The 15,761-nt window shown below is 39.9% G+C and overlaps 2 long non-coding RNA genes across 2 annotated transcripts; both read left to right on the plus strand.

Moving 5' to 3' along the window:
• The first annotated feature begins 304 nt into the window (after nt 1–304).
• LOC134299777 (uncharacterized) lies at nt 305–8,162 on the plus strand. The gene is made up of 5 exons (XR_010007030.1): nt 305–2,092; nt 3,050–3,797; nt 4,088–4,117; nt 5,501–5,530; nt 8,098–8,162. It is a non-coding gene; the product is annotated as an uncharacterized LOC134299777 (long non-coding RNA).
• Nucleotides 8,163–9,569: 1,407 nt separating this feature from the next.
• LOC134299752 (uncharacterized) lies at nt 9,570–14,689 on the plus strand. The gene is made up of 3 exons (XR_010006995.1): nt 9,570–9,597; nt 11,103–11,135; nt 14,391–14,689. It is a non-coding gene; the product is annotated as an uncharacterized LOC134299752 (long non-coding RNA).
• Nucleotides 14,690–15,761: the final 1,072 nt, after the last annotated feature.

The following is a 15,761-nucleotide window of genomic DNA, read 5'->3' on the forward strand; positions in this document are numbered from 1 at the left end:
TGAGTTTACACTTTGATGTATTTATTTATTTACTGCATTTCTATACCACTCTCTCTCACTCTCCGGGGGAATCAGAGCGGTGTACAACATGGCAAAATTCAGTGCCGCCATAAGCAATACATAACATTAACTAAAATCAAAAACTTATACATATGAATTAAACCATTAAAACACTGTACATAAAATCATCATAACATAAAACATAAAGCATATTACCACTGCACATTACATTGGTGTAAGGCACCCCTTTGAGGTGTAGGCCAGGAATGGAAACCCTCACCTGTGGTTCAAATAATCGAGGTTAGGGGGAATAGAAATGGCCTTGGAATGGAAAGAGTTCTGGCCTCAATAAATCTTTTTGAGTTGGGGCAGAATTCTCAGTTACGTTTCCCTGAGTGGTCACCCTGGAAACAGTACAGTTTACAACATCTGGAGACCCAGATGTTTCTGTTGGATTATGGTTGTATGTGTATGAAATGTAAATCAAGTGTTTTCTGCTGTTAGGCAAGAGTGTGTGTTTCAGTAATGAAACAGTTAACAGCAGGCTAGTTTTGACTGACAGCCTGTTGTGACTGCTATGACCTATCAGGCATGATTTCCAGCTTTGGAGGTCGGAACTTCCTGCAGACTGAGGAATGTGTTTTCTTATCTCTGTGTGTTGAGCTGTGCTTGCCAAAGCGGAGAGGCTGAAGAGAAATGCCAGCTCAGAGCGATGGCTTTTGCTATGCTTTGTAAATATGTATTATAGATATTAAATAAATGTTTGGACTTCAGACTACTGATGTGTTTGAGTCTGACATTGAACAGGAATTGATGAGGCAGCCGATTGCAACCAATTCATCAGGGTGCTGGAAAAGATGATTGATGGAGTTTGAAGAAACCCACCCTAGCACGCACCCTGACCTCCCATGTTGACAGTTTCACCCAAGTTAACTGAGGAGTAGGTCCTAAATAGCAACTGCCCCGGCTTAATCCACACCAAGTTCATGCCCCTTTAGAAATGTTTAGCAAGTCACAAAAAGGTTAATTAGGTAACATTAATAAAAGTTGTCTATACTTAATCCCATATTGTTGTGTGGTCTTGTCAATTCAGGGGTTGGATGGCAAAACATCAAAGAAAAAGAAAACAACTACTTTGGGGAGAGCAAAGGGAAGTGGGGAGAGGATGAGATTCCTGCTCCCTGGCATCACTTTCCTGCAGATGAGCTGGCACAGAAGTGGAAGGGATCCGTCACACCAAGGTGACTGATGGAATTTTAAGGGATTGGGAGCTATTAGTGGATTGTAGCCAGAGATGGGAGAATCATGGGGTCAGGGGCACATTGGCAGCTGGATGCACATGGCATTGTGTGATAGGGAACGTTTCTGCTGGTTTGTTTGCCTTATAAAATAAAGTCCAAAGATGCTGAACTGTTTTCATTGCTACTTAACAGCAGTCAACTGCAAGCCTTATTACCCTAAAGGCAACAGATTCCATCTGATCTTAGAAACTAAGCAGGGGCAGCCCTGGTTAGTACTTGAATGGGAGAATGCTGTGGGCTGCACTTCAGAAGAAGAAACTGGCAAAACCATCTCTGAGGCTTGGCAATTCAAGACTTATCTGTATGTCCTATCTACAGCTAAATAAATATGTGGATAAATCCTTGATGGTATATCAGGTTATCTGCCTTGTTAATTTTACAGCTGACCATGAATTAACCTGTAGGGAAGACACCCATCTAACACAACAACAATAAATGCTGTTGAGGCTTCATGAATGTCAAGAAAGATAGGAGGGGAAATAAACAAGGAAAATAAGACATCTGAACACAGCGGAAAAAGAGGGATGACATTTAGGCATTAATGGGCAAATGAAAAAGAAGATAAACATGAGAGAAGGAAGTATTTAGCCACCACTGCAATATTCATGTCTTCTCTTTGCTATAAATAGGAATTTGGGACTATGTAATATCATTACAATAAGCTTTGGTGAACTTAAGAGATAGAAAGGGACTAAGAACCAGACGCAATGAAGCTGCATTTTCTGCTAGGGGTTGCTTTCTTCTGTCTTTTGGTTCTTGAGAGGTCTGGTGCAGTTCCATTAAGGCTAGAGGTAAGGATAACTGTATTATTGACATCTCATGAATTTTCAGCTTTATATCATAAGAAGTAGCTACTAGCAAGAATGGTTGTCCACATTACGAATATCCTAGTAGAGTGTGGATATTCTTCCCTCAAGAGGTTTGTCATATGAGATCATGTGTTTTAATAAGCATCATTTAATGTTATTTCTTGTTTTTCTTGAAATTATCTTTCAAAGTGGATATCTAGTAACATTCTCTCTTTTTCAGGATTCTGTTTAATCCCAAACATTAAAAGAAAGGAAGAAAATTGATCAATGTTCTGATAAACATAATATGATAATTCTGGTTCCTCATACTATTTCATCACAATAATTGTCAGAAAGATATTTATATTCCTTTGCATATGAACTGGATATGACAGGATGATCTACAAAATTCACTGCACTCAGGAACAGATATTTTCCCAGTTATCATAACATAGGGTGACATACATATGTTTGGACTACTGGAATGTTGTTCAGACATGAGTTTATTCAAAGCCAACCAGCCCAATTATACGTTAAGCTTGTGATCCCAAGTCACAAACTGAGCCAATTGATTTTGTAAGATCATGTGGTTTTCTTTTACTTTTAGATCATCAGCCCTACAGGTTTATACAACTGTGGCCCTACAAATGACTGGGGCCTACAACATCCTATCACCAATGACAAGGAGTTATGAAAGTTGCAGCCCAAAACAGTCTGGTGGATCAAATTTGCCCAATCCATAAGAACAGATCCATTTCCCTAGTAAATAATAATGATGATGGCATCACAGGAGTCATTAGGAAATTGTAACTGTGAATAATTGCTAGTCTCTGAAATTGTCAAAGGGGCAGATTGGATATATAATTACATAGGAAATTAAGCTTTTGAACTTCCTTGTTCTGATACCTATTTCCCTTTGAAACTGACATTTCAAAAATAATGTCCATTCTCCCTTTGTAGGAAAGGGGACAAGAAGTTGAACACAATCAGGCAAGTTTGGTCTAAATATGATATTTCTCTCAAAACATTTCTCTAACAAATCTTGGAGTATGTGTATATATATGTGTGTGTGTGTGTGTGTGTGTGTGTGTGTGTGTGTGTGTATATATATATCTCATGACTGGCAAAATAGTTGCCAGCAATGAGATGGGGAACACAGCCAGAATGTCAGTGAAAATAGCAAAGGTCTTCTTTCTGTTGATAAAGGAAGAGACACCGGTAATCTCTTCCAGAATGTAGATTTGGCAAGATTTGTAATTTTCCTTCACTTTCAGATAGCCTGCCCTATAATTTATAATGGTGGGATGGGGAAAACTGTGGCATTATGAAAGTTACAGCCCCAAAGTTCCATAAGAACTGAAGATATCTTTAAAAACAAAGGTCAGAATACAGGAACACTTTAAGAAATTATGTTCCCAAATCAAGATCCATTTCTTTTTAATTTGATATTCTTTCCCCATGGGAAATAAAATAAGAAAAACACCATGGGCTAAATTCGAACATTGATACTTTGTGGCTATGAAAAATGGCTATAGTCTGAAATTCTTAGATTGAGTAAGTATGAGGCAGATTGAATAAATTATAACATAAGACATAAGGCTCTAACACTTTCTTGTTCTACTTTCTATTTCCCTTTAAAATTTGACATTTCAAAATAACATCCTTTCCTCTTTTGTAGAGATGTGAACACGAAGATGAACATCACCAGGTGAGATGGGTTTAAATAGGATATTTCCCTTGAAACACTTCTCTTACAAAGCCAGGAGTATACTTCATTCTTTCATAACTGGCATAACATGATGGAAGGTGGTTTATTACAATATTGAAACTTCCTAGTTATGAACAATGACTAAAGACTAAAATTCTCAGATTGGATAAGTATGTGGCACATCTGATAAATTATTACATAATAAATTAATCTCTTCAACTGTCCTGTTCTCCATTCTATTTCCTTTTGTAATTGACAGCTCAAAAATAACATCCTTTCCCCCTTTCTAGGAAAGTCGAGAAGAAGATGAAGACAACCAGGTGAGTTTGGTCAAGATTTCTCTCTTGTTATCGCCTGTTTTTCTTTTATACAGTAGAGTCTCACTTATCCAACACTCGCTTATCCAATGTTCTGGATTATCCAATGCATTTTTGTAGTCAATGTTTTCAATACATCGTGATATTTTGGTGCTAAATTCATAAATACAGTAATTACTACGTAGCATTACTGCGTATTGAACTACTTTTTCTGCCAAATTTGTTGTCTAACATGATGTTTTGGTGCTTCATTTGTAAAATCATAACCTAATTTGATGTTTAATAGGCTTTTCCTTAATGCCTCCTTATTATCCAACATATTCGCTTATCCAACATTCTGCCGGCCCGTTTATGTTGGATAAGTGAGACTCTACTGTATCTTAAAAAGTGGGCGAATTGTAGCACTTCCACTTCTCGGGATTCTGTTGTTTGCTTTATCCCAAGCATTACAACAAAGGAAAAGATTTGATCAACATTTTGGTGAACTTTGTTTGATAGGTTTTCATACAATTTCCTCACAGTAATTTCAGAAAGGTGTTTACATTCTTTTGCATATGAACTGTATGCAAGAGGATGACTCACAAATTTCACTGCTCCTTAGGAATAGACATAGTGCCAGGTATCATAACAGCTAGGGTAAAAGACATCCGTTTGGACCCCTGGAACAATCTTCAGATATGGGTCCTAGAGCAGAAGACCAGCTGACATGCTGAAGGTTGATTTAGCTTTCTTCAAAGCCAAGCAGCTCACTAGCAAGTTAAATTCTTGATCCTGAGTCACACGCTGCCTTTGCAGAAAAAATAATGTACAGATTTATGAAGGTATATTAATGTATTTTTCTTTTCCAAATTGATGCTTCTCCAGATGTTGATTCAGTAAGGATTTGTGGTTTTCTTTTACTTTCAGATAGTCTGCCCTATATTTTATAACAGGGAAGGGCAAGTGCAGCCCTACAAATATTTGGGGCCCACAACATCTTATCACCAATAGCAAGGAATTATGAAAGTTGCAGCCCCCAAAGATTTGGTGGACCAGAGTTGCCCACCACGACTCCACAAGAACTGAAGTTATCTTTCTTAACAAAAACTTTAAAAATGAGACCTCCTTGGGAAATATTAGTCTCAAATCACTATCCATTTATTCCAGTTCAATATTTTTCCCCATGAATAATAATAATAATAATAAAAACTTAATAGGGTGCATTAGAATATTGAAATGTAAAGGTTGTGAACAATGGCTAGTCTCTGAAATTCTCAAATTGGGTAGATAATGGTATGTGGCAGACTAGATAAATTATTACATGAGAATTTTAGCTCTGAAACTTTCTTGTTTTTTATTTTATTTCAAATTTGACAATTAAAGAATAACATTTTTCCCCTTTTGTAGGGAAATGAAGAAGTAGATGAACAAAATGAGGTGAGATTGGTCTAAATATGATATTTCCCTTGAAACGCATGTCTTTTACAATGTATGGAGTATACTTCTTTCTTTCATGACTGGCAAAATAGTTACCAGCAAACTAATGCTAAGAATATAGAAACTCTTTAGGAAACTAAAGCTTTCACGACTGCCCGCATAGCGTCTGCGGCCAATAGGCCATCGGAGTTGTTCCGAGTTGTAGGGGAGCTCCTACGGCCCCCCGAGACCAAGGAGCTTCCCGATAACTCGGCAACTAGGTGCAGCGAGTTCGCGCACCATTTCGCAGGCAAAGTTGCTCAGATACGTCGTGAGTTGGACTCCAGCTTAACTGTGGTTTCAGCGGAGGTAACCGAGGCACCTGTCGGTTCGATCTTATGGGATTCTTTCCGGCTTGTTCTTCCTGATGATGTGGAGGGGATTCTTGGGTCTGTGAGGGCGACCACTTGTGCTCTGGATCCTTGTCCCTCTTGGCTGGTTAAACTGGCCAAGGATGGGTTGTTGGAGTGGTTTGTGGCCTCCTTGGGTCAGGGATCATTTCCATCTTGTTTTAAGCAAGCGGTGGTAAAACCGCTACTAAAAAAGACCTCGTTAGACCCATCGGTTTGTGACAATTACAGACCAATCTCCAACCTCCCATTTTTGGGCAAGGTTCTAGAGCGGGTGGTTGCCACGCAGCTCCAGGGGTTTATCGATGACACCGATTTTCTGGACTGTTCGCAGTCTGGCTTCAGGCCTGGGCACAGTACCGAGATGGCTCTGGTTGCCTTGGTGGATGACCTCCACAGGGAACTGGACAGGGGGAGTGTGACCCTGTTGGTTCTTCTGGATATCTCAGCGGCTTTCGATACCATCAACCATGGTATCCTTCTGGGGCGGCTCTCTGGGATGGGGCTGGGTGGCACGGTTCTGCAGTGGCTCCAGTCCTTCCTGGAGGGCCGCTCCCAGATGGTGAAGCTGGGGGACACCTACTCGGACCCCTGGCCATTGACCTGTGGGGTTCCGCAGGGGTCTATCTTATCCCCCATGCTATTTAACATCTACATGAAACCACTGGGAGAGGTCATCCGGAGTTTTGGAGGGCGTTGCCATCTCTACGCAGATGACACGCAAATCCACTACTCGTTTCCATCTGAATCCAAGGAAGCCCCTCGGATGCTGAACCAGTGCCTGGCCGCTGTGGCGGACTGGATGAGGAGGAACAAGCTGAGAATCAATCCTGACAAGACAGAGGCCCTCCTGGTCAGTCTTGCGTCGGATCGGGGCATTGGGTAGCAACCTGTGCAGGATGGGGTTGCACTCCCCCTGAAATCACAGGTCCGCAGTTTGGGGGTCCTCCTGGATTCAGCGTTGACGCTTGAAGCACAGGTGTCGGCGGTGGCCGGGAGGGCCTTTGCACAACTCAAACTTGTGCGCCAACTGCGACCATACCTGACTTGATCACGGTGGTCCATGCCTTAGTTACCTCTAGACTGGACTACTGTAATGCGCTCTACGTGGGGCTTCCCTTGAAGATGGCCCGGAAATTACAATTGGTCCAACGCTCGGCTGCCAGATTAATAACGGGGGCAAGTTACAGGGAGAGATCCACTCCCTTGTTTAAGGAGCTCCACTGGCTGCCGTTCATCTTCTGGTCCCAATTCAAGGTGCAGACCATCATCTATAAAGCCCTAAACGGTTTGGGACCCACCTACCTCCATTACCGTATCTCCCTCCATAAACCTGCCCGATCTTTACGATCATCCGGGGAGGCCCTTTTATCACCACTGTCTATATCCCAGGCCTGCCTTGTGAGTACAAGGGAGAGGGCCTTTTCTGCTGTGGCCCCCCGACTATGGAACTCACTGCCTACTGAAATCAGGCAAGCTCCCACTTTGTTAGCTTTTAGGAAAGACCTGAAAACATGGCTCTTTCGCTGTGCTTTCGGTGAGTAATTTCTGTTATATATTTCTGTGTTACTCCCCCCCGAACATCTATCCTCTAAACTGCCCCACTTTCATATGTCCCTGTCCACAGTGGAGTACCCCTCTGTCCCTCTCACTCCGGGTTTTATCTTTGTGTTCATGCGGCCTGCTCTTGTTTTACTGTTTCTTGATTCCTTGATGTGATGTTTATTATTATCTATTGTACTACTTTTAATTATGCTATGATATGCTGTTTTTATATTTTATTATATTGTATTGCTCTGGGCATGGCCCCATGTTAGCCGCCCCGAGTCCCCGCTGGGGAGATGGTGGCGGGGTATAAATAAAGTTTTATTATTATTATTATTAAACTACATTATCAAATCAGTAACAAAAGCATTTTCTTTCATTTCATTTCAATGTCATATTCTTTTCTCATGTGAAATAATAATAAGAACAGCGTGATGGAGGGCGGTTTATTACAATATTGAAACTTCATGATTCTGAACAATGGCTAAAGACTGAAATTCTCAGATTGGATAGGTATGTGGCAGATTGGAAAAGTTATTACATGAGAAATTAAGCTGTAGAACTGTCCTATTCTCCTTTCTATTTCCTTTTCAATTTAACAGCTCAAAAATGACATCCTTTCCCAATTTCCAGGAAAGAGAAGAAGAAGAAGAAGAAGAAGAAGAAGAAGAAGAAGAAGAAGAAGAAGAAGGGGAAGAAGATGAGGGAGAAGAAGGGGAAGAGGAAGAGGAGGAGGAGGAAGAGGAGGAAGAGGAGGAGGAAGAGGAGGAGGAGGAGGAAGGGGAGGAGGAGGAAGAGGAGGAGGAGGAAGAGGAGGAAGAGGAGGAGGAAGAGGAGGAGGAGGAGGAAGAGGAGGAGGAAGAGGAAGGGGAGGAGGAGGAAGAGGAGGAGGAGGAAGAGGAGGAGGAGGAAGAGGAGGAGGAGGAGGAGGAAGAGGAGGAGGAGGAGGAGGAAGAGGAGGAGGAGGAGGAAGAGGAGAAGGAAGAGGAGGAGGAAGAGGAGGAGGAGGAGGAAGAGGAGAAGGAAGAGGAGGAGGAAGAGGAAGGGGAGGAGGAGGAAGAGGAGGAGGAGGAAGAGGAGGAGGAGGAGGAAGAGGAGAAGGAAGAGGAGGAGGAGGAAGAGGAGGAGGAGGAAGAGGAGGAAGAGGAGGAGGATGAGGAAGAGGAGGAAGAGGAGGAGGATGAGGAAGAGGAGGAGGAAGAGGATGAAAATGATGATGATGATGATGATGAAGATTTGGTGAGTTTGGTCAAGATATCTCCCATGTTATCACTTGTTTTTTTTGTATTTATCTTCAAAAGTGAACAACATATAACACTTATGATTTTCAGGATGCTGTTGTTTGCTTTATCCAAAGCATTAAAAGAAATGAACGGATTTGATCAACATTTTGGTGAAACTTGTATGATAGGTTTTTATAATATTTTCTTGCAGTAATTGTCAGAAAGTTGTTTACATTCATTTGCATATGAACTGTATGCAAGAGGATGACCAACAAATGTTTGGGGCTTACAACATCCTATCACCAATGGCAAGGAATTATGAAAGTTACAGCCCCAAATGATTTGGTGGACCAGAGTTGCCCACCACTCTGCTTCTTTGGAAATTTTTAAATAGAGGCTGGTTGGCATCTTTTAGGAGTGTTTACATTATGCATTCCCGCATGGCAGGAGGTTGAATTGGTTGGCCCTTGTGATCCCTTCCGGGTCTATGATTCACTCCTTATGAAGTCACAGAAGAATTCTGCTCCCTAATGAAGTTTTCTTTCAGAACCCAAATTTCTGGAATTGCTGAGTGAGACATTAAAAACTATTCACATCTAGAACTCTTATCCTTGCATTCTTGTCACTTCCATGGAAACTTTTCCTTCCCTTTGGATGTCTAATCAGTTTATCTTAATACTCAACTGAATTAGAAAAATTTGGCATTGGTGTGTGTGGGTGGGGGAGAGAAAAATCATATTTGTGGGATGAAGTTCTCTCTCCTATCCCATAGCCACACCACTTAGGAGATAGCACATGAACTATTTATTCATTATTCATTTTTTAAAGGTTAAGTCACTTTGAAAGCAAGTAACATTCTCAGTAACATTCTTTCTCCATCTAGGATCTTGATGAACAACTTATTCGTTTGGTAATTATCTTTGGATTTCTCTTCTCTTCTGTGTTTACTTCTGACTTTATCTAGTTTAATTTAATACTACTAATAATACTAATATTAATAATATTAATAATATGAATGATGATGATGATTATAACTTTATTTTTGTATCCCACCTCCATCTCCCCGAAGGGACTCGGGGCGGCTTACATGGGGACAAGATCAATCAACATAGTTAAAATATAGCATAATAAAATTCATAAACAACATCATAATAGAACAATATAAAACAACACAGTATAAAACACCATCAAACAAAGTTTCCTCAGAAAATAAGAAACCCCTTGAAGAGTTAAAAGCCAAGACACAGCATGACAAGCAACCCTGATATTTCCACATTCAATTCTTCAACTTGGTCTGGAATAAAGGTTTTTGTACAAGGTCTGGTGGACGAATGGCATAAGCACTTTGCACTATTTTAAATTTTGTTTATTGTATATTATAATTGTTTTAACTGTTTTAATGTTTATTTTATTGTACTATGGTGTATTGGCATAAATTGCCAGTCTGTAAGCTGCCCTGAGTCCCTGCGGGTGAGAAGGGTGCGGTAGAAATGATAGAAATAAATAAATAAATAAATGTGACATTGTTGTAATTGGACATGGGAAAACACACATAGACAAATAAACCAACACTATGGATACATCCCCACAGTAGAACAGATATAAGTTTGATGCCACTTTAACTGTCCTGTCTCAATGCTTTGGAACCCTGGGATTTGTAATTTGATGAGGCTCCATCACTCTTTGGCAGGGAAGATTAAAGACCATGTAAAACGATGACTCCCAGGGTTCCATGATATTTAGTCATAATAGATAAAGAGGAGCCAAAATGCATTTATTCTACATTGTAGATGCACCCTGTATTTTTGCTTCACTCATGATTGAGAAAATGATTGATCTTAGATTTCTGGCTGCAGTGCATAGATTCTGAATTCTAACATGTAAGTGACTGCAAGTGACTGGTATCTAGCTGCATTGATTTATAGTAGAGATAAAGTTAAAGGTTATTATGGTGCTCATCTCCATTTCTAAAACAAAGAGCCGGCATTGACTGTAGACACCTCCAAGGTCATGTGGCCGGCATGACTGCATGGAGCACTGTTACCTTTCTGCCAGAGCAGTGCCTATTGATCTATTCACATTTGCATGTTTTCAAACTGCTACATTGGCAGAAGCTGGGGCTAACAGTGGGAGCTCACCCTACTCCCTGGATTCGAACCACCAACCTTTATATCAGCAAGTTCAGTAGCCCAGCAGTTTAATCCGCTGTGCCATTTGGGGCTCCTAATTTATATTATAGAGATGATTAAAAACTTAGTAATGCTCTATAGAACTAAAATGCCTAAATATCTAATAACATTTGGCTATCAAGGAAATTGTCAGTTGGCAAATATATCTAAGTGAAGTGGTAGCCCATTTGTGGCGGGACTCTTTGAAATGGGTACAATAAATAACTTACATTCTCTTTCTCTATAGAAAAAGGCACTGAGGAAAAAAGAATAATTTCTGGTAAGTTTCAGACTTTGAATATGTTTTAGAGAAAATAATATGGCTTCAATAATGCCATGCTCCAGCTAAAGGAAAGCAAGTGATCAGAAGTACAAAGTGTCACTATACTTCTGTGTGGTTGTGTTGAGGTGTGATACATCCACACCACGTTATTTTCAGGGTCTAACTGGATGTTGTTTTGACCTATACGCTAGAAGACCTAGACATTCATAGAGCAGTTTTCTCCCAAGTAAAAAATCAATAGTAATTTTTTTATTTGTGGTTTTTCATTTTCATATCTACGGTATACCATATATCTCAATTGGTCCATAAAAGGATCCTAGGAGAAACAGATAATAATTAACATCAGGCATAAATAGCATAATTGGGATAGTGTTGCAGAATTAAGAAAAGTTTAGCTATAACGCACAGAATCCACAATCAGAATAATCATTACAATGGAAAAGAAACTTTGGGAGTGCTCAAACAGTACATATTCTGCTTCTTTTTAGATATCTGCTGTTGTTACATGTAGGAAAATGTCATTCTAAGTGTTTATGGAACAGTATTGTACTTCTTTCACAGCTGCAGAAGGACATGATGAAACACTTTAAATGAGCTCTGTCTGATGTTGGGATATATATCATCTTAAGTGTTGCATGGAATCTGTTCATATCTGTCCAAAGTCATAATGCTTCATTCAACTGTTGAGGCAGAACTTTCATCATAAAAGTTAAAAATACAAATGCAGAGCCCTTAAAACAACATGCATAAAATAGAAATATAGCAATCATAAAACAACTTACCTGAAATAGCAATAGAGAACCCTTGAAAGAATGTACTTAAAATATTTATCTTATAAAAGATTGTCCATAAAAATAGAAAGAAAATACAGAAATATAGAAATAAAAAATCTGAGGCCAAACCAGGTCCAGTTCTTGTCTTGCTATTTTCTGACTCCCTCTACTGAACTGGAATTATTTTTGAAAGACCTTCGGTGAGATTGCTCATATCATTCGTTTCACATTCTCATATACTTCAATTATATTCCATCCGTCTCCCCGGAAGGTCTCAGAGTGGAATACAGTATCTATAGAACAAACAAAGGCAAATATTCAATGCCTTATTTACAAATATACAATGAGACACACAACACAGACAAAGGCAAAGACTTCTCCTCTCATTTTCGGCTTTGGAGGCAGAGCTCATCTCTGGCTCTGGGAGATGTTCTTCTCCATTTTCAAGCCAAGGAGCCTGTGTTTTACCTCCTGGTTATGTGGCTCGCAAGATTGCTTGGAGCATCTCTTTGCCTTTTCCTGCTGAAGCGGTGTCTATTTATCTACTCACGGTTTTCGAACAGCTAAGTTGGCAAGGAACTAGGGCTGACAGACCAAAGTTCACCCCATCTCGCAGATTCAAACTGCCAACCTTCAGGTCAGCAGTTCAACAGCTCAAGGTTTTAACCCACTATGCCACCGCAAATGTATAATTATGTGAGGGGAAGTCATAGGGAGGAGAGAGCAAGCTTGTTTTCTGCTGCCCTGGAGACTAGGATGCCGAACAATGGCCTCAAATCACAGGAAAGGAGATTCCACCTGAACATTAAGAAGAACTTCCTCACTGTGAGAGCAGTTCAGCAGTGGAACTCTCTGCCCCGGACTGTGGTAGAGGCTCTTTCCTTGGAAGCTTTTAAACAGAGGCTGGATGGCCATCTGTCAGGAGCACTTTGATTGTGTCTGGATGGCCCGTGAGGTCTCTTCCAACTCTATGATTCTATGATTCTATGACTCTAAATGTAGGATTTTCATAAACCGTTCAACAAAAAATAAAATAGCACCATCATGTGAGTACCAATAGCAAAGGTCAACTGTTTACACAATTACATTTCTTTTTGGGTATATTGATACACAGGCAGTCCCCATGTTATGAACAAGATAGGTTCTGTAGGATTGTTCTTTAGTTGAACTTGTATGTAAGTTGGAACAGATACCTTTTTAAAGTGTAACTCCAGCCACATATATTATTTGGATATCATAGGCAAATGTTAACTGCACCCCCCCCCCCCAGTGGTGTTGGTTTTGCTGCCTGTGCCGCTGTTCAGAAGATTTCACCTCACTTTCTGCCCCTTTAATTGGATATTGAAAAATGGGGCTTGTTGTGGAAACAGAGATTGGTGATAAAGCTTCAGTGGAGACACCTTTCCCCCCGCATAACTCTTCCAGGATTTCCCTTCCTGGGGTAGATTTTGCTCACCTCCAAAATAATTTTACTCTTAATTGCATAAAGAGTTACACTGAGGCTTCTTCTTTTGCATTGTTACTTTTACAGATGAAGTTGGTTACCTGCTTAAACAAACTTGTAGACCAGGTCTCCATATAGCAACATACAAAAAAGTTTCCCTTTTTGCGGTAAAAGGCAAGGTTTTATGACCAACTATTAAGATAAGAAATACAAACAAGAACGGAATGAGATAAGAACATTAGTTAAGAAAGAATAGGGAAAGGTAATTTTCAGGTGAAGTTTCAAGGAACAGAAGGGTCATTTTTTCAGTATGTGTGGTTCTTCTTTGGGTATAAATAGGACCAGCAAAACTGGATGAAGTCACAGTAGACAGAAGATGAGACTTATTTAGGACTCTGGCCCCATCTACACAGTCATATAAAATCCAAATTATCAGCTTCAATCTGGATTATATGGCAGTGTAGACTAATATAATCCAGTTCAAATCAGATAAACTGGATTTCATATGGCTGTGTAGATGTGGCCTCTGCTTCCAGATAGATCAGTGTCCTTTTCTCCCTTTATGGGAAAAGTAAATAATTGTTTTTTTAACCACTTAGAAGGGTGTAGAAAACCAGTTGCAAAGAATAGCTATATGTGGAGACAGGTAAAGTTTTCCCCTTGACATTAAGTCTAGTCGTGTCTGACTCTCCGGGTTGGTGCTCATCTCCATTTCTAAGCTGAAGAGCCAGCGTTGTCCGTAGGCACCTCCTAGATCATGTGGCCAGCATGACTGCATGCAGCACCGTTACCTTCCCGCTAAAGCAGTACCTATTGATCTACTCACATTTGCAGGTTTTCAAACTGCTAGGCTGGCAGAAACTGGGACTAACAACAGGATCTCACCCCATCCCATAAATTCAAACTGCCAACCTTCTGGTCAGCAAGTTCTGCAGTTTAGCCTTTTTACCCGCTGCACCACTGCAACCCCAAATGTTAATTATTTGTAGTGTAGACATGTCTTATGTGTTTTATTTCTCTTTTCCATTTTTGCAGGTCAATGCATAAGTGACCTATGGCCAACAAATGCCTGAACTTGGACTTGATCATGGAAGAAAACTGCATATGATATCCTCCACTTCAGCCTCAAGAAATCAAATGTGCATTTGGCTTTTTCTGATAATTGTTACAACTTGATGGTTTAGCTGTCAAAGGAGCATTTTCTTAAAACAGAATGAAGTTGTTGCAACCTGTTCAAAATTCCAAATAAATCTTATGGCATAAAATAATTTGAGTTTTTAATGGGAATTGTGTTTCTCAGAAGCAACTGAATCAATAACTTTTACTACAGGTTACCGTCCCTTGTTTCCAAACTAAAATTGCCTCAGTAAAAAGTGGAAAAAGCCTGTTTTCATATAATAGTTGTGTAGAAGTAGGAATTTCAGCAGGTGTTGCTTGTCAGCCAGGTAACAAACAACACCTGCAACCATTCCTTCTTCTGCTCAATAGTTCAAGGTCCAAAATCTCTCTCCCCTTTTCACTCTGACAACTATACAAAACACATTTCCTCCCATCTACTGCATCACTACTTTAATTGTGCTGCAGTTTTAGTACACAAACAGGATCAATTTTTCTAAAAATGTAATATGTAAAGTATAAATGCATGATTAATATGCTAAACTGATTGCTGATCGATTCAGTCATGGAAGAGAAAATGGGAACCTATTTTCACCTTAATCAGGCACTGGAAATAAATACATATGAACATTGGCTTAATGCATTGCCCATGTGCATCAGATATAACTTGCGAGAACAGAAGTTGACTCATCGTTTTCCTCAAAATGTCAAACTTGACTTTCTTCAAGGTCTTTAATCTCAATGCACACACTCCAAATATTGGAATGATGTGGTTATAATGACTCAAAGGACACAAACTTACATTACACAAACAGTTTGAAACAATGGCTCAAGCCAGATAGGAAACTAGATGCTGATTCAGTAGTCCTGTGTTTTAGCCAAACTGTCCAGTTTGTATGTATTTTTAAACATTTGTCTATGCATTTATTCCATTGACTGTCCAATCCTTTCTGTTCTTGAAATTTTTTTAAGTGGGTTGCTTTGAGTTTCCCGGGCTGTATGGCCATGTTCCATACATGATGAACCAACCTGAACACAGCGTATTATTTGAGAACACAGAAATACTGGGACAACTGATTCCACCGAAATTTTAATGGGCTCAGTGGTGCACCTTTTGTGTATGTAAAGGTAAACAAGAGTGTGCCCGAATTGCTGTTTATTTCAACTTAGAGCACTTCCACACAGCCATATAACCAGAATATCAAGGCAGATGATCCACAATATCTACTTTGAACTGGTTTATATGACTTTCACACTCCCATATAATCCAGTTCAATGTGGATTTTATAC

Source organism: Anolis carolinensis, chromosome 5 (assembly GCF_035594765.1).
Source record: "Anolis carolinensis isolate JA03-04 chromosome 5, rAnoCar3.1.pri, whole genome shotgun sequence".
NCBI lineage: Eukaryota > Metazoa > Chordata > Lepidosauria > Squamata > Dactyloidae > Anolis > Anolis carolinensis.